Genomic DNA, 24,438 nt, shown 5'->3' with positions numbered 1-24,438 from the left:
ATGGCATCAGTGCCAACTGGGGTGCCCGCCGTAAGATCGGCTCCAGTGATCACGCGTGGGGCCCCTGGCGGGTCCCGGGCTGCAGACCCTCCTACAAGACTGTCCCGGGGTCTAAGGCTCACGTTGGGTGCCCAGGTTTGCTTCTGCAGCTGAACGTGGAGCCACGCGGCTCAGGCTCAAAGCCCTGACCTGGAGGGGTGGAGGGGGACCGGCGTGCGCGGTCGGGGCATCCTGGGTGCTGCCTGGGTCCTGTGAACGGCTTGTAGACAACAGCTTAGCCGAAGTGATGAGCACGTTACCCTGTGCCGTTCTGTAAACACTTCTAACTGCCGCGGCATCCTTGCCAGGAGCTCGGGGGACGGCCGTGACACCGGGGGCCCTAGACTGTGCCTTCAGGCCCCAGGCGCAGGGTCTTCCCCGTCCAGCCCCTGGGCTCGCACAGCGCGGAGACGCACCCAACACCACGCACCCGGGCTTGTTTGGGAAGGAAGTGGCCTCACGTCTGTAGCCAGGCGGGTGGTGTGGGGAGCCCTGAGCGCTCAGGCCTTTCTGTGAGGGGTGGTGACCGAAGGCGCCGTGGCGTTCTTGGCGAGTGACCGAAGGCGCCGTGGCATTCTTGGCGAGTGTTTACATCTCAAGGCGCAGCCCAACTTGCTTGCTCTGTGATCAGGGACACGCCCGCGGCCGTGGGGACCACGCGTTAGAGGGCGGTTCAGCTCATGTTTTCTGGCCCACTCCCTGCCCCGTGGTTTGGGGTCCAGGTGAGCCTCGGCCTTCTGGGGAGGGGGCGGCATCAGCCCCTCCTGACCTGGGGGCAGGGACTCCCCGGCGTCGGGGGCTCAGTTTCCATCTGCTGGGAAGGGAGTGAGGCCTCCCTGCTGTTTCCTGACGGGAGGCTACAAGCTTTTTGAGGAGAATGCATGCAAATATTTTAGCCCCCAAAGCATGAAGCTCTTGAGTCCACAGCCCTGGTGCGTGTGTGTGTGTGTGTGTATATGTGTGTGTGTGTTGAGCTTGCGGTCGTGTGTTCCATGGAGCCCGAGCCCTCATCGTCCGTTTTTGCGGGAGTGTGTCCCATCAGATCAGGAGGCTATTGCCTCCCTGGGGCTGTCCCTCGGAGCCACACACTGGAGGCCTGTGGCTGCCCCCGGCCACTCTCTGGAGGTTTATGATGACTGTGGGGCGGGGCCAGGACAATGTTCCGTGTCCTGTGCCGATGTCGTTCTGAAGTTCTGTCTGACCTGCCTGCTGTCCTCCTTGTCCCCCGCGAGGTCAGCTGGAGCTCCGCGTGGGGCCCGTGTCCCTGCTCTGCTGCCTCCTGGGCACAGATGGACTCTGCCTTCCTCCCCAGCCCCTGCGCAAGGTGGACGCTGGCATCCATGCGTCCAGCCCCTCACCTGTGTCCGTGCCTCCAGCCCCTCACCCCTGCGTCCGTGCTTCCAGACCCTCACCCCTGCGTCCGTGCCTCCAGCCCCTCACCCCTGCGTCTGTGCCTCCAGCCTCTCACCCCTGCTTTGTCTCACGTGGTGCCACGTGGTCCCGAGGTGGCTGGGAGATGCTGAGAAGTTCTCCTCCCACCCGCCACGCCTTGTCCCAGCTGTGACCCCCCGGCCCTGGGCTCCCACATCTGGGCAGTTCCCGCAGGCCCAGGTGGGAAGCAGGTGCCCTGGGGCTCACGTGTGCTTTATGGCAAGGGGAGAGTTTGGGGTGGGACTTGGGGTGGGTGAGCCAGGGAAGTGCTGGGGACTGGGACGTATTCTGCATCAACACAGCAGGCAGGGGACTGTTGACCCACATGGTGCTCAGGCGAGATCATCCCTTTACCCAACCCGTGACTGCCAAAGCCTCACCAGGTCGCCCGGGCCCCTCTGGCCGTGGTCCTAGAGGTCAAAGCTACGTGAGCCAGGCCTCGCCTTGGGCCTGGCGGGCCACAGAGGGTGGGCTGCTGTGTTGCTGCGTGCACAGGCTGGGGATGTTGGAGCCGCATGGGTGAGGGTGTGACCCCGCCCTGGCCTACCTGACCGTGCGTGGAAATGGAGGGGTCGGGATGGGGGAGGGGGTTGCATGGACGACTCCCCGATACATGGAAGGGCTGAGGCCAGAGTGCATCTGCCGTGCCGCTGGGCCTGGCCTGCGGCTCCTCTGAGGGTGCCCGATGCCACATTCCCGTTGGGGCCTCTCCTGACCGCCAGTGGGACCCTGGAGCCCAAGATTCGCCAGCTGTAAAGCAGTTGCTCACGCCCCTTTTAAGAAAGTTTCTGTCCCGGAGTCCTGCCGTCGGGACACTTGAGGACAGCCTCTCCCCGCAGGGTGAGCTCAGTTCCCAGCAGGCCTCTCTCCCCATTTTCGCCACTCTATTGCCGTGGTGATCGTCCCCAAACTCGGATCTAAATGGGTCACGTCCTGTTCAAAAGACCCAGGGGTTTCTGTGTTGCCAGAGCACAGATGGCCTTGGAGTCTGGCTCCAGCCTCCCCCACCCCAGCCCACGAACCACAATCATCTCGTACACGCACGTCTCATCAGGCTCAAGGCCGGTCCTGGGACCTTGAGCACAGTCCCCGAGTGCCAGCCCTGCACGCTGTTCTGGGCACAATTTATGAGTCCTGCGTTCATTCTGTTTCCATAACCCGGGACCAGCCACACACAAACTTTTGGGGTTAGCCTATGGCGCTAGGCGGTGCTACTTTGGGCGTCAGGGTTGGGATGGCGGTTCAGATACCTGTGCAGACACCTCCCTATGATGTGGCAAATGTGTGCAGGTAACGTCGTCCATTTCGTCTCCACCTGTGAGGTCCCTTCATGCCCAGCCAGGACCACAGCAGTTAAGGCTTTGGGCAGCTGGAAGCAGTGTCAGCCGTGGCCTGATCTGCCCCCGCGGGCAGACAGCCCCTCTCAGTCCTTCACAGGCGGGCGGGGCGCGTGGCAGAGGAAGTCCACGGGCAGGTGGGGCGTGTGGCAGAGGAAGTTCTGCTCACAGTGTATGTCAAGGGGAGGGGAGGGGAGAGTCCTGGGGGCTGAGGGGGTGCAGGCGGGTGGTCCCTGGTGCAGGCCTGACATTGCTGCCGCCCTGGGAGACAGGCACCAGGCCGTGGGCTCCAGGTTCCTCCTGAGCCTGGAGGGACCCAGGGGCAGGTCCACCCACTCTAGACACCTGCCCCTCCCCAGTGAGAAGAGCAGATTCAAATGTTTATTGCTCTGTCGGAGTGGATGGAGCCTTCACTGAGAATGACACAGGCCAAGCTGTTTCCCGTGTCCTGGGTGGACGGGGCTGTGGACAGGGCGCTTCCTGTCCTTGTGAGAAGATGGCTGGAGCGTCCCCCCAAAATGGCCGGGAAGGGTCCCGGGTCAAGGTTGAGTCTGGGTCGGTCACTCCCCTGCAGATGACCTCCGGCTTGCCCTCGGTCCCTGGAACCTGGAACCCACACCCCAGGCTCACAAACACCATGACATAAACGAGGTCGGGGCCCAGGTTGTGTCGGGAAAGCCTCGCGCAGGGCGAAGACCTGAATTGTGAGGTGAAACCCTGAGTCCCCCAGACCCCAGGAAGCTCCACGGAAATGCAGGGGTCCACGTAGGGGCCATCTCGATGGGGGACAGTGGGAGAGGGAGGCGGGCTGGGGTGAATGTGGGTAGTGCTGGTTTAGTATTAATATATATTTTGTCTAATTTCACGTCCCCTAAGAGAATCGGGCACCTCAGCAGCCACCCTGGGGCTCAGTCACTGGCTTAGAAAGCGGGCAAGCGTGACCTGGAGTTGGGGGGCAGAGAAGGGTGGGGAGCACAGGGCCCCCCGACCAAGGGACGATCTCAGCACCCGGAGAAGGAGCAGAGACGGGAGACAGGAACAACCACGAACCCAGGTCAGAAGTCGGTGCCGTGCGCGCCAGGTGTCCTCAGCAGGTGGAAATTGTCTCTGTCTTTGTTCGTTTACACAACAGGGAGAGAGCGAAAAGCTGGGGTTGGAGCAAACTGTAGAGAAATAAGACTGTGTGGTGGGGACGAGACTCAGACACCTCTGACTATCTGTAAATGGGCCTATGGGACAGAAGGCAGGGGACCTCCTGGCCAGCCCCAAGCCCTGTGGAGTGCCTGTGGCAGGACGTGGGCATGGCAGGCGCCAGAAGCCGTGCCGGGTCCACGTCTCCAGCCTCCCTGGCTTCCCTTCTGCGTTCCGCCGGCCTCGCCGCCGCCTCCAGAACCAACATCCTGGCGTGGGGCGCCGGTTGAGTCTCTAGCCCTCTGCGAACCAAGCCGTGGTGGATCGCAGAGCTGGGTGCAGGGCTTAGAAAGCGGGGAGACAGGCCAGCGCCTGGGATGTCCTCGTGGGGCCGGGGACCCAGCCCTAGCCCCTGGGCGCCCAGCCGTGGTTGAGAGGCTTCTCTCTGCCTGACCAGAATCAGAGCTGTGGGTCCGTGAACTGAGTCACTTTAGGGTTTTGCTGCTTCACGTGAACAGCTGTGCAGAGGCAGCCAGGCGCAATCCAGGCTTCTCACACACCGTGACGCTGACGAGGGCCTGCCCCTGGGGACGTAGAAAGAACTTATTCTGTGCGTGCGGGTTTTGCGTTTGTTTTGTTTGGGTTTTGATTTTGTTTAAATAATAGAATAGTGTCCAGTTGCAGAGTCTGGGTGGAGGGGGTCCACAGTGTCCTCATTTGCATCCCTGAGGGGTCTGAGGAGGGCAGTTCACAATGGACCCTCCTCCGTGGCAGCCTCTGCTTGGCCGCAGGAACCTGAGGGTCATGCACAGCCCACGTCCTGTGTGTCTCAAGGAATTCAAGCCTCAAAATGAAAAATTAGGCTGGGCGTAGCGGCTCACACCTGTAATCCCGGCACTTTGGGAGACCGAGATGGGTGGATCACCTGAGATCAGGAGTTCAAGACCAGCCTGGTCAACATGGTAGAACCCTGTCTCTACTAAAAATACACAAATTAGCTGGGTGTGGTGGTGCACACCTGTAATCCCGGCTACTTGGGAGATTGAGGCAGGAGAATCACTCAAACCCGGGAGATGGAGGTTGCAGTGAGCTGAGATCTCACCACTGTACTCCAGCCTGGGTGACAGAGCGAGACACTATTAAAAAAAAACAAAACAGGCCGGGCATGGTGGCTCACGCCTGTAATCCCAGCACTTTGGGAGGCCGAGGCAGGCGGATCACAAGGTCAGGAGATCGAGACCATCCTGGCGAACATGGTGAAACCCCGTCTCTACTAAAAATACAAAAAATTAGCCGGGCGTGGTGGCGGGCTCCTGTAGTCCCAGCTACTCAGGAGGCTGAGGCAGGAGAATGGCGTGAACCCGGGAGGCGGAGCTTGCAGTGAGCCGAGATCACGCCGCTGCACTCCAGCCTGGGCGACAGAGCAAGACTTTGTCTCAAAAAAAAAAAAAAAAAAGAAAAAAATGAATCCAACTTTTTTTTTTTATATATATATATAGGATTTCTTTGCTTTCCAGTCCTTTCTACTCACAAGTTTTGTTTCAGAAGTGCTTGACCGTAAATAAATTCCAATAATGAGGTCGTCTTTGTGTCTTCCCAAGATTGAGCTTTCCCCTCAGACTTCTCAAGCATGGCCGAGCCACAGAGCTTCATTTTTTAAACAGTAGTTTTCTGTATCTTGCATTATTTTAAATGTAGATTTGAAAAAATGCCACAGAGCTCTGTGTGGCTCCTTTTCCAATGTGATTTCCACGCATTCCGCGTCATGGAGAAGGGCCGTGAGGAGGCTCCACGGGGAACGGACTCTCGGTGAATTACACATTAGCGTGGGCAGCTCTGTGTCACACGCTGCAGCATTGAGAGCATCTGTGGGGCCCATCTTCTGAAACGGGGGCGCTCAGGGCTCACTGTGGTGCCCACGGGTCTGTGCCACTGAAGTGGGCACCCTCCCTCGAGCCTCGTGAGGGAAGCGGCCGTCCCTCGGTGTGGGGCTGGTCTGCCGCAGGCGCCTCCCTGTGTCACCTGGACGGCCACACGGCCTCTGCCACAATCGGCCCTTTCAGTCCCTCAGAAGCACTTGGGTTTAAAAAGTCTCGATGTCATTAAAACAACAAGCAGGTAGACGAGGCGGCCGGAGCGTGTCTGCCGCAGTCTGGGCTGTGAACTGGCCCCTCACCTGCCCCTCCTCCTGAGCCCGAGCTGCTCCAGAGAGAACAAAAAGCTCTCCTCATGGAAAGTTTTACTAACCTGGCCCAGCGCCCAGGTCTGAGGCCTTCCCCGCGGCTGAGGATGATTGAAAGGGTCTGTGTGCCGCCATCAAACACGCAGCGTCGTTAACGTTGCAGACGTCGGCTACCGCGTGATGGATGGAGCAGTGAACTCAGCCGTGCAAATCATTCATTAGGGTCAGTGCCTGGTGCCTTGGGACTGCTGCGTGGGGGTTTCGAGGCATAAAAATCGCACCGCACACCCCCCAGAGACGGAGCCTGCTGTCAGCGGGGCGGGGTGGGCCGGGCCAGGCTTCGGAACGGGCTCTCCAGAGGCCGCTGAAGAGGCAGCTCCCCAACGCCAGGAGCCTGTCCAGCCCCAGGCCCAGAGCTGCTTCCTCAGGGAGCCGACCCTGTGACGTGCCCGAGGTGAGGCAGCCGCCAGAGGCCGCATCCAAACCTGTGCGCCAGGCAGCGTGTGGTCCAAGGCACAGAGGTTGACTCACGTGTTTCAGTTCCTCTCTAGAAAACTTGCTCCCACCTGGTCTCAGCCAGCAAGCGCGAGGGATGGTGAGAAAGTTGAGAGCGGGCACATGCCCCCCATTAACCTGGTACAGCCAGGGGAAGGCAAGAGCGGGCACACGCCCCCCATGAACCTGGTACAGCCAGGGGAAGGCGAGAGCGGGCACACGCCCCCCATGAACCTGGTACAGCCAGGGGAAGGCAAGAGCGGGCACACGCCCCCCATGAACCTGGTACGGCCGGGGGAAGGCGAGAGCAGGCACATGCCCCGCATTACCCTGGCACGGCCAGGGGAGCACGGAGCCCATGGCTGGAGAACCCTGGGGCAGCTGCAGTGGCAAGTGTGCCCTTTCAGGAAACGGGGGCAAGGATGGTGCTGAGATGGGCACTGAACAAAGCTCTAGAAACGGGCTGAGTGGGCCGTGCTCATACTGTGTGGGTGCTGCCACAGGTCTCCCGCCCTGGTGTGCAGGCTGTGAGGCCGCAGTGCCTCCGTCCTTCCCTGAGGTGGGCACGGGAGAGAAGAGAGGTGCACACTCCTGTGAGCTGCCCACAGGCTGCTCCTCGGGGCCTGTGAGGTTCTGGGCACTTTTTAAAATTGCCTGAAGATACTCACTGTGGACACAGAATGCTTTGAATTCTACACTGTTTAGAATGGAAATATCAGTCTACGGTCCAATTATGTATACTTGGAAGGGAAATTTGGCGGTATCGTTTTCAGCTATTAACCTTCTGCCTTTGACTTCTCGAAAGTGGGTCTTAGCTTGTTTCGGCGTTAAGCGGAGAGCTGTCTGAAGTCAGTAACCGGAGGGAGGGACATAGGGACGAGGTGGAAGGAAGCAAGAGGGAAGAGCTGGGAAGATTTCATGGAACTTGGATGATGAGCGCTGTTTAGATCTATTTTGTGCCAAAGAAAATGCACGGCCAGTGGCAGCAAAGAGACCAAGCCCTGATGTTGAGCCGCGACTGCACGTCTGGGCGGCGTGGGGCGTGTTTGCGACGTCCCTGTCATCTTGCTTAGGCAAGCCGTGAACGGTAGTAAGGCTTTTGCGAGTGTGCCGTGAACGGTAGTAAGGCTTTTGCGAGTGTGCCGTGAACGGTAGTAAGGCTTTTGCGAGTGTGTTATTGTAACGCTGTGTTTTTCTTGTGTAGATGCACTGTTTTCCTCCTACAAATGGGGCCAAACTTTACAGAAACATTTTAAGTATCATTGTCACCATTTCAAATCAAGTTGCCTGGCCTCCTGCTACTGCCGTACGTTCTCTCTTCCTACTGCGTAGACATTTCAAAGAGCTTCCTTATTTAAGAATCAGTGTTCTTTATAGACACGCTTAGATCTGAGCCAGCACGTCACACTACTGTGCTGTGGCACCAGAGCATGAAGCCATGAGCAAGGTATTTAAAAGCATAACAGCCACGTTGAGCGCCCAGAGGCCAACAGCCCGTCAGAGGGAGAGAGGTGGCCGGGGCAGTGGAGGGCTCTGCCCATGGCTATCAGACAGCCGTGTTCTTGCCAGAGCAGCCAGGGCCAGGCCGCTAAGCTGGGCACTTGGATCTCCCTGGAGCTCGAGCACGGGCACGTTCAGGTGATCTTCCTGATAGCGAAGTGTGTTTCTGCACGTGGACTCCTGAGGAGCAGCGAGGGAACTGACTCACACATTCCACCAAGCCCAGGCTAGAAAGAGAGGACGGTCGGAACCATAGTGTTCTCTTCCTATCGATGCTGAGAGAGTCACTCCTGAGGTCACACATCCTTGCCAGCAAACAGAAGACCCGGATAGCAATCCTAGGGCTTGTCCTGGATGTGTAGCCTTTGTACATTCCAAAGTGACCTTTTACACATCTTCTCCTGTGCGTGTTCAGCCTTAGAACGGCCCTGTGGGCAGGCAGAAATGCCGGTACTCACCACCCCCCTTCCCCAGGGGGAAACCGAGGTCAGAGAGATGCCGCTGGACTTGCTCCAAGCCAGTCGATGAGGCAGAACCAGGAGTGCCCCAACCCCAGCACCAAGGCCCACATGCTGTCATGGGTCCCAGTTCTGCCGTTGAGTATTTTCTTCCCACTAGAGAGAGGTGATGAGCAAAGATTTCTGCTCAGAACTCCTAACATCCAAGTATGAGTTGGCTTTGCAAGCCAAACGGGAGCATGGTGTCTGCTTTTCTTCAGAGAATTTGACTGTTCGCTAAGGCATGTTTCCGTAAGAAGGACTGGAGAGGAGCAGGCCTTCTGAACTGCTGGAGAGCATCTTGAATCAGCTCTTGCCCAAAGCAACAAAAATACAGCAACACTGTCAAATCAACCAAGAGGACAGAACAAATGCAGACGTTCACTCAAGGAACGTGGCCCCAGGGGGAAGAACAGGATGGCGGTGTCTTCACCTGGGGCCGCTCCACCCCTGCTCCAGCCCCGAGGCGCACAGCCGTGGAAAGCCAGTGACAGCACAGACCTTGGAGGAACTGGGCTCTGTTGAAAACCCATCCCAGGATGCAGTCCACATGTGGACTGGCCACGGAGCTCCTGGAAAAGGCCCGTCCCCAGGCACAATCACCGTTGGCTGCAGTCGGGATCGTGGGAGCTGCCCCAAGGCTGTGATCACCATTGAAGCAAACGAGCCTGACCAGACCAGGTGGCCCCCGGGGACTTTGAAAAACCTTGGAGATTCCCAGGGACCTGGAAGACGGCACGTATGAAAATGGAGGTGTGAAGGCTTCACAACAGAGATAGCCATGGCCACTCTCCTCCGGCTGATCTCAAAACTCCACCAAGCAGAAGTGAAAGCTAAAGCTACCTGTGGCTGGGAGGCAGGTCCTGGCACACAGGTTTCATGACTAGAGGGAGGAGACTGGTTTCGTGGCTCAAGGATTTAAGGAAACCTCCTGTCTGGTAACAGCAGGCCATTAAACGCTGCTAACCTGAGGGTGATCCCTAGGCAGCCTGGCTTAAAGACAGAGACAAGATTTAAAAACAGAACAGAAAACTCAGTGTCCGCATACTACAAGGAATACAACATCTAGATAACTAGTCTGGGAAACTCATGAATCACATAAGCAACAACAAGGAGACGGGGAAGCCAAGAAACAATTCCTATTTGGAGGGGGATGGGGGGAATCTTATTTCAGAGTCGCTGCAATGCATTGCCTGTCATCTGCAGTTATAAACCAGAAAATTACAGTACATGCAAAGAAACATGAAAACATGTCCCATCCACAGGAAGAAAAATCCGTAGCCCCTAAGAGGGCTCAAGTATTAAACCAGCAAAGCTTTTAAATCAGCTGCAATGAATACGCTGAAAGAACTAAAAGAAATTAAAGAATTACAGGGAAGTATGGCAAATATGTCTCACCAGATAGAGAATATCAATAATGAGACCTTTTATTTTAAAAAGAGCCAAATAGAAATTACAGGGTTGAAAATTATAAGAACTGAAATGAAAAATGCATTAGAGAGGCTGAACAACATATATGAACTGGCAGAGAAGAAGAATCAACAAACTTAAAAATCAACAGATGATTTAGACTGAGGAACAGAAGAAAGAATCAATAACAATGAACAAAGCCTCAGAGCATGTGGGACACCATAAACACTCGTGGTAATGAGTTACAGAAAAAGAGAGACGATTAGAAAAAATACATGAAGAAATAATGGCCCCAAACTTCCTAAATTTGATGGAAAACATTATTCAGTGCATCTAGAAGGTTCACAAAATTCAAGTAGGATAAATTAAAAGCATTTAATTTAATTTGAATAAATTAAAAGCAGTTCACTCATAGACACAAACCAAACTGTTGAAAGTCAGAGAGAGACAATCCCAAAAGCAGTCAGAGAAAAACAGCTTCTCGGTACATGGAATGCTGAGTAAGATTAACAGCTAGCTTACCATTCCAAATCGTGGATGTCAGAGGACAGTGGCATAGCGTATTCAAAATGCTGAAAGAAAACAACTGTCAACCAAGAATTCTATGTCTAGTAAAAATCACCTTTCGAGATGAGAAACAAAGCTGTGCTCAGATAAACAAGACACACAGAATTGTTGCCAATAGTCCTGAACTACAGCAAATATTAAAGGGAGTCCTTCAGGGTGAGGTAAAAAGCACTGGTGAGAGTAATTACATAGGTTAATTAAAAAGACAGTACAAACATGTTTTAAACTTTTCTTCTCTGAACTGATTTAAAAGGAAACTGCATAAGACACAATTGCAAACCTGTGCTGATAATAATGTGCTTATAACCATTTGTGTGACAGTAGCACAAAGGAAGGGGTGGGGAAGGAAGTTAGAGCAAAGCACAGTTTTTATGTATTATTAGAACTCAGTATTAATCTGAAATAGACTGTTTTGAGTAAGATGCTTATTGTAATCTCCAGAGGAACCACTAAGAAAATAATATATATGTGTGTGAGTGTATCTCTCACACACACACACACACAATAAAATATCAAAAAATGCACTTAAGTGATACACTAGAAAATATGTGTGTAACACAAAATAAGCCAGTAATGAAGGAACATAGAAACAATGACAACAGCAAAAATTACACAAGACATGTATAGAACAAAGAGCAAAATGGAAAACATCCTACTGTATCAATAATCACATTAAATGTCAATGGAATAAACACGCCAATAAAAAGGTAGACGTTGTCAGACTGAATTTTGAAGACAGAATGAAACAGGATACAACCATATGCTGTCTAAAAAATACATATTTTAGATGTAAAGACACAAATAGGTTGAAAGTAAAATGAAAAAGATATTGTACAAATAGTAATCAAAAGAGATATAATGGAAAATAAACATACTTCAGATTTAAAGACACAAATAGGTTGAAAGTAAAAGGATGAAAAAGATATGCAGAGTTAATGAAGAGATTTGGAGTTAGCTACACTAATCAGACAAATTAAACTCTAAGATGAAAATATTACTAGAAACAATGAACTGTCAGTAGTAATGTTCTATTTTATCATAAAACTGATACATTAAACAGGAAGGTATAATAATTATAAACACATTTGTACATAACAGAGCTCCATAATACATGAAACAAGAACTGACAGTTAAAGGGAGAAATACATAGTTGAAAAATAATAGCTGGAGACTTCAATATATCACTCTTAATGGGTAGAAAAACTAGACAGAAGGCCGGGCGCGGTGGCTCACGCCTGTAATCCCAGCGCTTTGGGAGGCCGAGGCGGGCGGATCACAAGGTCAGGAGATCGAGACCACGGTGAAACCCCGTCTCTACTAAAAATACAAAAAATTAGCCGGGCGTGGTTGTGGGCGCCTGTAGTCCCAGCTACTCGGGAGGCTGAGGCAGGAGAATGGCGTGAACCCGGGAGGCGGAGCTTGCAGTGAGCCGAGATCGCGCCACTGCACTCTAGCCTGGGCGACAGAGCGAGACTCCGTCTCAAAAAAAAAAAAAAAAAAAAAAGAAAAACTAGACAGAAAATCAAAAGGATATAAAACACTTAAGACTATCAACGAACTTTACAAGACATCTGTAGGACACTCTACAGAGTGGAGTGCACCTAGGATAGACTTCCTACTATGCCATAAAACAAGCCTTAATAAATATCAGAATATTCTGATTGCAATGGATATCAATTGAAAATCAACAGCAGATATTTCCACAAATATTTGGAAACTAAACAACACATTTCTAAATAATTCATTATGAAGTTAGAAAGTATAAGGGAAATTGAAAAATATTTTGAACTAAATGCAAATGAAAACACAACATATCAAAATTTGTGGGATGCAGGTAAGGCAGTGCTTAGAGGGAAATTTATACCTCTAAATGCCTATATGAGGAATAAGATGGATTTCAAATCAATAATCTAAGCTTTTCCCTTAAAAATGTTGAAAAAGGAGAGGAAACTAAACCCAAGGCAAGTGGAAAAAAGGAAATGCCGAGGATGAGAAGAAAAAGCAATGAAATAGAAACATGAGAAAAATCAATAAAACCAAAGTTAGTTATTCGAAAGAAACAACAAAATTGACAAAACCTTAATGAGTTTCTCTAAGGAGAAAAATTAGGAATGAAAGAGGGGACATTACTACTTACCCCTCCAAAATCAAAAGGTTATGAGGGAATACTATAACCTTATGCCAACAGATTAAACAACCTAGATAAAATGGAAACATTCTTAGACACGAATTACCTAAACTGACTCAGGAAGAAATAGAAAAGTATAATAGACCTATAGCAGGGAAATAAAATAAAGTAATAATTTAACATATTCTCACAAAGAAAAGCCCAGACCCAGAGAGCCTTACTGGTTAATTTTATTAAACATTACAAGAATAATACCAGTGCCAATACTCCACAAACTCTTCAGAAAATAAAGAAGGAACACTTCTAATACTGAGGCCAGTATAGCCCTAATACCAAAATCAAAAAAATCATAAGAAAATAAACTATAGAAAAATATTCTTTATGAACACAAGAGCAAAAATCCACAACCAAATATTATCAAACTGAATCCAACAACATAAAGATTTTACACCATGACCAAGTGGGATTTATCCCATCAATGCAAGGTTGGTTTAGCATCAGAAAATGAAGTCATGTGATATACCATATTAATAGAAAAAGGACAGAAACCACATGATCATTTCAATAAATGCAAGGAAAAAAAGCATTTAACAAAATCCAACACCAACTTATGATAAAATCGCTTGACAAACTTAGAATACAAGGGAACTTCTTAACCTAATCAAAGTCATGCACAAAAACCAACTGCAACCATCACACTGAATCATCCAAGCCTGAGGACCTTCTTTTCCCCTATGATGAGGAAGGATTCAGAGATGGTCACTTTCACTGTTACTACTCAGCCTTGTACTGGAGGTTCCAGCCAGTGCAGCCAGGTAACAAACAGAAATAAAAGGCATTCAGAATGGACAGGAAGAAGTAAAACTGTCTTTATTGGAAGACAACATGATTCTATATGTACAAAATCCTGAGAAATCTGCCTACCCCCCAAAAAAAGGTAAAGAAAAACCCACCATTACAACTACCAAACAAGTACAGCAAGGTTATAGGATGTGAGACCAGGGTACAAATAAATTGTATTTCCATACACAAGGAATAATAAAAAAATGAAATCAAGGAAAAATTTCTACAATAGCATTAAAAAGAATAAAATATGAATAGCTTTAAAGAAATTAAGGACTTACACTCTGAAAATTGCAGAATGTTGCTGAGGGAAAGTTAAGATCTAAATATATGGGAGAACATTGCATGTTAATGGAACAGAAGACTCAATATTGTGAAGATGGCAACTTTCTCCAGATTGATCTGTAGAATCAGTGCAATCTCCATCAAAATTCCAGCAATTTTTCTTCTAAAATTCACAAAATGATCCTAAAATCTATATGGAGTTACAAAGACCCAGAATAGCCAAAACAATTTTGAAATCAGAGAACAAAGTTGGATGAGTTACACTTCCCAATTTCAGAACTTACTATGAAGCTATAATAATCAAGACAGTGTGGTATTGGCATAGGACACATAGATCAGTGACGCAGAATTAAAAGCCCCAAAATAATTCTTACATCTGTGGTAAATTGATTTTTTGACAAAGGCACAAAGCCCATTTCATTGGAGTAAACGACAGCCTTTTTAACAAGCGGTGCCGGGACATTTGCCACATGCAAAAAAGCACACACCATGCACTGAAAATGAACTTGATCTTGGACTAGTAGGAGGCGAAACAGTCAAACGTTTTTTGAGACAGCACGTGAGGAACTCTTCAAGACTTTGGATTAGGCAGAGGTTTCTTAGATACGACATCAAAAGCACAGCTCATAAAACAAAAACTTGATACATGGAACCTCATCAAAATTTACATTTTTTATGCTTCAAAAATACTATTAAGAAAATGAAAAGATAAGCAGTAGACTGGAGGAATATGTTTGCAAAACAGCTATCTGATAAAGGGCTTATATCCAGAATATACAAAGAACACTTACAGCTCCAGGATAAGACAGAAAGCCTAATCAAAAACTGGGCAAAAGATCTGAATAGACATTTCTCCAGACAAGATATAGGAACGGATAATAAGCACATGAAAAAATACCCAACATCACTAGTTACTAGGGAATGCACATTTTAAATTTCAATAAGATACCATTTTATATCCATTCGAGTGGCTTTAGGAGATAAGATAGACAATAGCAAATTTTAGAGACCAGGAGAAATTGGACCCCTGAAGCCTCGCTGGCAGGAATGTAACGTGGTCCGGCCACTTAGGCAGTTTCTTAAAGAAATTTGTTAGAAGAAACTTGCCACGTGACTCAGCAATTCCTCTCCTAGGTATGTATCCAAGGAAACAGACACACATCCACACAAAGGCTTGCAACAACTGTTCTTCGCAGCGTTCTGCCGCCAAATATCTGAAACAACCAGGATGCCCGACACGTGGGCAAGAGAGAGGAAAGGTGGGGCTCATCCTCACCCGAGAGTGTTATTCATTCCCAAAAGGAAGGAGTCCTGAACACGCCAGGACACAGATGAACCTGGAAACCCTCGTGCTCCATGAAAAAAGCCACACACGAGACCACAGACTCAGTGGCTCCCTTGCACACACGCCTCAGAGACGTCGCAGGTTCAGCCTCAGACCACTGGGATACAGCCAGTATGGCAAAAGAAAGCCGCTGGAGTATGTGGCTTCCAGGGCATGTAAAAGTGACGTTCACACTGTACTGAGTCCGTTAAGTGTGCACCAGCATCACGTCTTAAAAAAGTGTTCGTCCCTGCGTGGGGTGACCAGGTGCATTGTCAGTGAGCAGTAATATTGTTACAGGAATCTTTTTCTGAGCAGTAAGTCTCAATAGTGGGCTTAAAACCTTCAGTAAACCATGCTGTGAACAGAGGTGCTGTCATCCAGGCTTTGTCGTTCCATGGGTGGTGCCCGGGCAGAGGAGATTTAGCGTCATCCTTAGGGGCCTTGGGATTTTCAGGGTGGCAGATGGACACTGGATTCAACTTAAAGTCACCAGCTACATTAGCCCCTACCAAGGGGGTCAGCCTGTCCTTGGAAGCTTTGTCTCCAGCTGTGGAAGTCCTAAACGGCATCTTCCAATAGAAGGCTGTTTGGTCTGCACGGAAAATCTATTGTCTAGTGTGGCCACCTTCACCGATGGTCTCAGCCAGATCCCCTGGAGAACTTGCTGCAGTTTCTCCATCAGCACCTGCTGCTTCGCCTTCGCTTTTATGGTATGGAGACAGCTTCTTGCCTTCAACCTCATGAACCAGCCTCTGCTGGCTTCAAACTTTTTTTTTCTGCAGCTTCCTCATCTCTCAGCCTTCGTAGGGCAGAGAGAGTGAGGGTCTTGGTCTGGATTAGGCTTCGGCTTAAGGGAATGTTGTGGCTGGTTTGGTCTTCTGTCCAGATCACTCGGACTTTCTCCATATCAGCAATAAGGCTGTTCTGCCCTCCTATCATCAGTGTGCTCACTGGGGCAGCAGTTTTCATTTCTGTCTGTCTACAGTTTTCCTTTGCATTCACAGTTGGACTGGCGCGGGAGGCTGAGCTGTCAGCCTGTCTCAGCTTTCGACGGGTGTTCCTCACCAAATTTAATCATTCCTACTTTTGAAGTGAGAGACGTGTGACCCTTCCTTGCCCTTGAACTTTTACTTGAACACTTGGAGGCTGTGGGTAGGGTTCTTAACTGGCCTAATGTCAGTATGGTTGTGTCTCAGGGAATAGGGAGGCCTGAGCCCTGAGAGAGAGATGGAGAATGGCTGGTCGGTGGAGTAGTCAGGACACACCCAGCTCTTATCCGTTCACTTCATCTTAGATGGGCACAGTTTGTGGCACCCCAAAACAATGACAGCAGTGACCCCCAAAGACCACAGATCCCCACAGCAGATATGAGAGCGATGAGAAAGCTTGGAACTTCATGAGAATTATTAGAACATGGCACAGAGACACAAAGTGGGCACCTGCTGTTGGAGACGTGCCGCCCGGAGACGGGGTGCCCGGAGACGTGCCGCCCGGAGACGTGCCTGGCGCGGGGTTGCCAGAGACCTCCCGTTTGTGAAAGGCAGTGTCTGAAGCGCAGTGAAGCCAGGCACGCCTGTGTGTGAGACGTCCACAAAAGGCGCAGCTCTGGAGGCGGGAGACGGCTGCGTGGGAGGAGGTGTGGGCGAGACCCTTGGGTGATAGAATAATTCTGGCACCTGTGGTGATGGTGGCACGACTGGGCACCTTTACGAAAAATCACTGAATTTTGTGCCCTTCTCAAGGGTGCATTCCCTGTGCGAAATGTACCTCCGTAGAATGCTGTGTGTTTAGGGAGGGGCTGGGAGACCCTCAGAACGCCATGTGCTTTTAGCTTTTCTTCAAATGAGTTTTAAGCGTTTTGTTAATGCAAGAAAATGAACTCCTTATAAAGAGTGGTTCGCTGTGGGGTCCGAGCCTGTGGCTGGTTTCAATCGCCTCCTCAGCCGCAGCGTGGTGTGGGGCAGTGGCCTCGGCCGGGCAGCGGCCGTGGGCACCTGTGTGTCTGTCCCTCCCTCCATGGACAGATACTCCTGAGCTTCCCCAGCAAAGACGCTGGGACCGTGCGCCTCGTCCCCCGCATTGTCCCAACTCCGGTGACCAGGCCTCTCCCAGGGGCCCTCTGTGCCGGCCCGGCACTTGCTCTGATGTGCCCTCCCTGGGGGTGTGGGTCCGTCTGCCCTCCATGCAGCCCCTGGAGTCTCCCTTCACAGGGCTTGAGAGCTGAGTGCAGTTTCATAACGTGATTCATCGGCCTCTGAAGATGCTCGGTGCCGGGGAACCGGGCTTGAAGCCATCATGTCCACACTCGGTCCCTGGACCACGTCCTATAGGGAGTGTTCGGAGGAGTCTAGCTCTATTTTCAAATGGCAGTGCTCATGACAGAATTCCTCATGGGGAATAAAAACATGTGTGCTTCCCAGTTACTTGCTGTGTTGCTTAATTAAGGCATCTCTTTAGAAACACAGACGGGAGCATGGACTTCTCAGCCACTTCCTGCCTGGCTTCTGGGTGGGTCTGTGTTGTATTACTGGAGGCCTGGGTGTGGAATTTTGAGAATCTTTTGATCCTTTTCAGTTTTAATTTTGAAACAGGGTTCTTCCTTCCTTCCAGATTACAGTGGGGACACTCACACACAGTAAGGGACAAAGAAATGTGTCCCCTTCCAAAGATCCGCCCACCAGGCCCAGACCCCTAATCAAAGCCTGATACTGGGACAATGGCCCCAGCAGCTAGGCCAGCCCTCCCCTGGTTATCACCCCGGAGCTGTGGCTGGGCTCTCTTTGTTCCCAAACGGAGCTGGTGGAGCAGGACGCTGTCGCCAGGCGCTGTGGGGAGGGGGTTATCAGCCCCTGGCCCGCTTCCCACCCCAGAGGTGAAGTCTTCGCCCCAGACAGTCCCTATCAGGCCCTCCCAGCTGCTGTTATTTTAGATATGGCAGGAAGTAGGTCCTGGAAACCGCACAGCTCCCAGCCCTTGGCAGCAGCTCGGTTCCCGAGACTGCACTCAGAGCTGGTGGCAGAGAGGGAGAAGGCACAGCAGCCTGGGCTGCAGGTTGGAGGACTGTGCCGGGGCCGGTGGAGCCGAGCGAGCCGCTGCATAAATCAGGCAGGCATGGCTGGGAGGGTCCCCTTGGCTCCCTACAGACACAGGGTCAACCCTGTGCAGCGCTGGCTGGCGCAGCCTCTGCCGAGGGAGCCCCCGCTTCCCGGGCAGCGCCTTGAAGGCTGCACCCCCCAAGTGGATGGGTTTGCAGTTCAGCCCAGTGTCTGTTCAGCTGGCACCGACGGGCCCAGATGTCCACCCCGGCAGCGTCTCAGCAGGCTCACAGACAAGCCCTGGGCAGGGGACAGATGTGTGGGTTCCTGGCGCACGTCCCCCGAGCCCTGGAAAGGACACGGGGGTTCTGCGCCCGCACCTGGGATGTGCTGCAAGTCAGTAAATAAGAACCTTGTCCCTCGCCCTCTGAAATAGTGAATGTTAGTGACCACATTGTCTTTGTGTGAGAAGTTAGGTTTGGGGAGCTTTCGGAGGAGCTGGCCGTGGAGGGAAACGCGACCGTCACGTGGCCGCCGTCCTGCGGGTCGCTGGGGGCCGTCGCTCTGGCCAGGCTCCCCGCAGCTGCAGTCGCCGTCAGGCAGAGGAGCCCTGTCATGTACTTTCCCTTTTCCACAGTAGCTGCTGCCAGCGGGCTGTAAACTGCCGTATATCACTCAGATTTAAGAACCCAAACTTTAAAACAAATTAAACTCTTGTTGACATTGTAATAAAAATCAGAATGGAACTGAGCAGCTCAGTAAAAGTGAACTTCAATTATTTTTGTGGATTTCAGATTGTTTTCTGGGATTCCCAGACTCCCAGCGCAGCTGAGTTATTTCCTCTTGGCAGAGGCTGGAGAAAAAAGGTGGAGGGAGGGAGGGAGGGACAGACAGAGGGCGCCCGGCGGGAGGAAGCCTGGTCACCTGGCTGGAGGGAAGGATGGACGGACAGAGGGCGCCCGGCGGGAGGAAGCCTGGTCACCTGGCTGGAGGGAAGGATGGACGGACAGAGGGCGCCCGGCGGGAGGAAGCCTGGTCACCTGGCTGGAGGGAAGGATGGACGGACAGAGGGCGCCCGGCGGGAGGAAGCCTGGTCACCTGGCTGGAGGGAAGGATGGACGGACAGAGGGCGCCCGGCGGGAGGAAGCCTGGTCACCTGGCTGGAGGGAAGGAGGACGGACAGGGTGCCAGGCAGGAGGAAGCCTGGTCACCTGGCAGTTCGCTCAGCCTGACCGGCAGCCACAGGGCATGTGAGGGTTGGTGGGGGCGGATGGGCAGGTGTTTTTTATGTGTTTTAATTTAAGAAAAGAGCTCAGAAATGTTTGTCAGAGCCTGTTAATTAGGTGTTTATGCTGGATTAAAAGAAAAGTTGAAAGCACGAGTCTGACTGCCCCTCAAAAGTGTGCTCAAAGGCTCATAAACGCATGGAGGGCCTGAACTCCCTCCCCTCTCAGTCTTTCTCTGTATCTCTGTCCCTCTCTCTGTCTCTGTCTCCTGGTCTGTCTGTTTCTCAGTCTGTCTGCCTCTTTGTCTCCCTCCATCTCTGAATCTCTGTCTGTCTCTCCGTCTCCCTCCCTTCCTCAGTCTCTGTTTCTCTGTCCCTCTCTCTTGTCTCTCCATCCATCTCTCTCTCTCCGTCTCCCTCTGTCTCTGCCCCTCGGTCTCCCTCTCCATCCCTCCGTCCCTCCCTCCCTTTCTCTGTCATCCCTGCCTTCTCTTTTGTCGCTGCGTTCACTGTGATGTCTGGTTCTTTTCAGCTCCTTTTCTCTGCTCGAGTGGACAGGGTTGTCGGTCTCCACTGCCGGGCCAGGTGTCTGTGCTTCCTGCGGTGTCTTGTACGGAAAAAGCGGAGAATTAGAGCATTGCAGAGACCCGCATGGAAGGAAACGCCATTGCTGAGCAGTGTGATGAGCCTCCACAGAGGTGTGTGGGCTCCGGGGAGAGGGACGCGCCAGCCCCTGTGCAGTGGCATGGCCCATGTCCTTTCCCCGCCGTCCACTTCCTGTTCCCCTTTTCTGCACCTGTCTCTTGCTGCCTTCAAGGCGGAGCTTTGGCACCCACATATGCAGATGTCCACCGTGCCTGCTGGACGCCAGCTCTCCACCAGCCGGAACTCACCGCCACCCACCCTGGGCTGCCAGCTGAGCCAGGACCCAGCTGCTCCCCCACGTCCCCCTTCACCGTAGGAGGAGCTGGGCCTGGGGTGTAGACAGTGGGCGGTGAGGGGGTTGGCCATGCAGAGGGTGTGGGAGGAGAGGAGAGCACGCAGATGCCGGCCTGGTGATGTTTCCTCAGATGCTCCCGCAGTGCCGTGCCGTGGTCCTCAACGTGCAATGCTCCCCTCCCCGGCAGGGCACCCCTGCTCTCAGGAGGATCTCAAAGATACCTGGCTTTCTTTTTAAGCAGTTTTGACCACTTTGATTATGTCAGTGATCTCCATTAGATCTGGACCTGCTAAAGTTGCAGAAGGTTCTGGAAGGTGCCAGCACAGTCTGAGCTGAGCACCCGACACCTGAGCAGGAGGCTCTGACACTTGTCAGCTCACAGACCAGGGAGGGAATGCGAAGCCGGGGAGCTCTGAGCTCCGATCCCCGCTTCTGCTCCTCCTGGGGCACCCCTCGCACTTTGTCTGGGCTGACCTCATCTCAGTGTTTCAGAAATGGGCCAAGACTTACTGGAAGGTGTCCTCGGCGCCAGGTGCCACACTGAGCTCACAGGCTGCTTCCGTTTAAAGTTAACCACTCATGGTGCAGCCTCACTGATCTTCAGTCCTTGTTTATTGTGAACAGGCATCTCTAAATAGTTTTTGTCTCCATGGTCAATCTTTTTTCTGAAGACATATTTCAAGGCTTCTTCAAAAACCAAATTTAGGAAAACAGAAGAAATTAGTGCTTAGTTTTCCAGAGAACTCATGGCCCCCTCAAGGAAGAAATCCAGCCAACAGGACAGCGAGCAGGTTCCCCGGCCATCACTTCAGGGTCGCCTGATGGGAACCATAGCCGTGGGATGGGAACCGTGGCTGTGGGATGGGAACCGTGGCCGTGGGATGGGAACCGTGGTCGTGGGATGGGAACCGTAGCCGTGGTGAGGCTCACTGGGTCGTGCCCCCACCTGGAAACTCAGGAATGGGACGGATTCCACTTTCTTTTTTTATTTTATTTTATTTTATTTTTTTGAGATGGAGTCTCATTCTGTCGCCCAGGCTGGAGTGCAGTGGCTGGATCTCAGCTCACTGCAAACTTCACCTCTCGGGTTCACGCCATTCTCCTGCCTCGGCCTCCCGAGTAGCTGGGACTACAGGCGCCGCCACCACGCCCGGCTAGTTTTTTGTTTTTTGGTGGGTTTTTTTTGTATTTTTTTAGTAGAGATGGGGTTTCACCGTGTTAGCCAGGATGGTCTCGATCTCCTGACCTCGTGATCTGCCCATCTCAGCCTCCCAAAGTGCCGGGATTACAGGCTTGAGCCACCATGCCCGGCCCCACTTTCAAAAGATGACATAGAATGAATATTTAGGAATTACTTTAGGGCTAAAAAACCACATACAGGAATCAGATCCCTGAGCCCTCAGAAAATCAGTAGGGAGAGGAAGAACAGTAATTCATGTTTAAATCACAATTCCAGGTGAAATGAATGCGGCCCTACCTGTTGGCACCTGCACGGTTGCCACAGGAATGGTGGAGGGCTCTTGCGTTTGGATTTGAGGGGCTTAGAGGCCATCTCTGAAGAACTTTTCGGAGGAACAGGCATGGGCCTGAGTCTCTCTTGTTTCAGCTGGTGTTTTCCGTTCATGTGGGAAACGCAGTGTCATGAGGTTGGAAACTCTGAGGACGAGATGCCTTCCCAGTTGCCAGGCTCAGTTTCTAAGTCTGCTGGGTTTGGGAGCAGTTGGTTGATAGAATTTCTTCTGGAAGACAGGGTGTGGGGGCACCTAGGCCCTTCCTGCAGGAGCGCCCCTGCCCTGTGTGGCCCTGGGCACAGACCCCGGCTTCCTCCGCGGAGGCTCCTGCGCCCGTCTTGCCGCCGCATGGAAGTGCCCTGTTTCTGGCCAGGCTGGGAGTGGTCGCTGGCGAGGCCTGGCGTGGGCCCGCGGCGTCGGTCAGGGTGCTCTGGGCCAGCCCCGCTGATTCGATTTAGAGCTAACGAGAGCTCACCAACGGCAATTACAGGCACCTAATGTCCTTCCTGCCGCACCGCTCCATGGCACCCGCTCGCTCTGATGAATAGCTCATTAGACACAGTGCTGGAGTAGCCTCCACAAGATTAATAATTGGATAATCAATACAGAAATTCAATCTTGGAGTGTGTTTTTTCACTCCGGGGTCAATATGTCGTAAAGATTACAGGGCCCGACTCTGCCTCCCTCCCCCTCCTTGTCTCCCCTCTGGGAGTGTGGCCAGCACCTCGCCCCACGGCGGCTCACTGTGTGTTGTCTCCGCACCTCCGTGACTTTTCTGTTCTTTGCAGAGCAAACAGCAGGTTCTGCCGGGGGTCAGTGCTGCTAACACAGACAGCGGTGACTACGCAGTGGTTTCCGTTAAGCCAGGGGAGGGCGGCACAGGTAACAGCTGTGAGGGCACCAGGGCCATGGCACAGTAGAGGCCCTGGGGAGAAGCTACACTGTGCCCAGGAGGTACATAGTCCCCGGGGCGGCCCTGGGGAGAAGCCTCGCCGTGCCCAGATGTACGTAGCCTGGGCCGTGGAGGGGTAGAGGGCCAGCTCAAGAGGTACTGTGCCTCCTGCCGGGACACATCTGTGCCCTGAGCTCCTGAGGCGGGCAGGGCCTGGATTTGCCTCCCGGAGGTGCTCGCCTGGCTGCAGCACGGGGAGCTGCCTGTGTTTGAGGCTCCCCGTTTGAGGCTGTCAGTGGGGGGCTGGCCGGTGAGGCACTGAGGTGGCCCGAGGAGAGCTTTCAAAGCTCAGGAGGTGCAGTAGAGCTGGGAGAGGCAGATGGACTTGCTGCGGGTCCAGGACCCACCTAGGGAGTTGGCAGGATTCGGGGCTTCTGAGGGAGGCCAGGAGCAGAGGCCCCCCGGGGCAGAGGACGGCACGGACCTGGGGAGAGCAGGACGCTGTGTGCTGGCTCAGGAGCCCAGTGGATGGGACGCAGCAGAGATGTCCGCAGCTGTCCCAGGATGCACAGGTGGTAGGAGCAGGCAGGCACGGGAGCCTGTCCGGCAATGGCGCCTTGTCTCCGGCCAAGCGACCCGTGGCATGGCTGAGAGGGAGGCCCGGGAGGAGCAGGCCTCAGGGAGGGTGGCTTGAGGAGACAGCAGCCTGGCCCCAGGACACTGGCGGGTGTTTAGACTTTGTCGAAATTGCGCTACAGGCACTGCCTTGGGAGGTAAAGAAACGGAAAAGGGTCTGACTACAGCAAAATCCAGGCGCCACATGGCACTGGGACTTCTGCCACCACGTGGAATTTAGACTAAGGCTTGGGGGTTTTATGAGAACAACAGCCACTCCGCCACACCCACACACCCCGAGCTTTTGCTTTGCTGTGAATTTTTCTAGACAGCCTCCCAAGGAGGAGAAGTGAGCCTGGCTAGGAGTTGGAGCCAGAGCAGCGTCTGTGGCTCCATGAGGTCAGAGCCTTGGCCGTTGTGTGGCTGTGGACTCACAGGTGTGGCAGGAGGAGATGCCTGCAGTCGGTGGGCCCCGTGTGCCTCCCGTTTGCTGAGCTGCGGTCTGTCCACCTGGATGCACCGTCGGTGTCCTCTGCTGCGCTCTGGGCCGCGGCTGCCATTTGAACAATGGGAGCTGCACACAGCCACGTCTCATCCCATTCGAGCTCTCAGCCTCTCCGTCTGTCAGGGAGGTCCTGAGGGCACCTTCTCCGTGTGCTGTGGGGAGGCGCCCTGACGGCCACTGAGTCCACTGAAAGAAACAGCCTTCCTGTGTGAACGTGGGGTGCTGCCTGCAGGGGTGTCCTGACCATGGGTCCACACCCCCCCCACACCAAATCGCCTTCCGTACCCACCTGGCTCATGTGCCTGTAAGATGGGAGAGGGCCTGGCGGGAATTCTGCGTGAGACAGGGAGTTGTATCTGCCATGTTTTTAAAGAGCACTTTAAAAACAGTATCACTTCCAAACCCTTGCAATAAAAAAGGAGCACTGCCAGTATTTTAATTCCTCTCGATACCCAGAACCACCGCCAGGCTGTGTCAGCTCCCGCCAGCATAGAGCAGAGGATGCCAGGGGGTGGACTCGGGGTTCAGGGCACTGAGACCGCT

At 52.7% G+C, this 24,438-nt stretch overlaps 1 protein-coding gene across 5 annotated transcripts in view; it reads left to right on the top strand.

The window, feature by feature from the left end:
- The window catches only part of LOC105489353 (nuclear factor of activated T cells 1), a 126,176-nt gene that overhangs the window by 86,016 nt on the left and 15,722 nt on the right, over positions 1 to 24,438 (top strand). The gene's annotated exons all lie outside the window — the stretch shown is intronic.

Source organism: Macaca nemestrina, chromosome 19 (assembly GCF_043159975.1).
Source record: "Macaca nemestrina isolate mMacNem1 chromosome 19, mMacNem.hap1, whole genome shotgun sequence".
NCBI lineage: Eukaryota > Metazoa > Chordata > Mammalia > Primates > Cercopithecidae > Macaca > Macaca nemestrina.
This window is presented reverse-complemented; position numbering and strand designations above follow the sequence as displayed.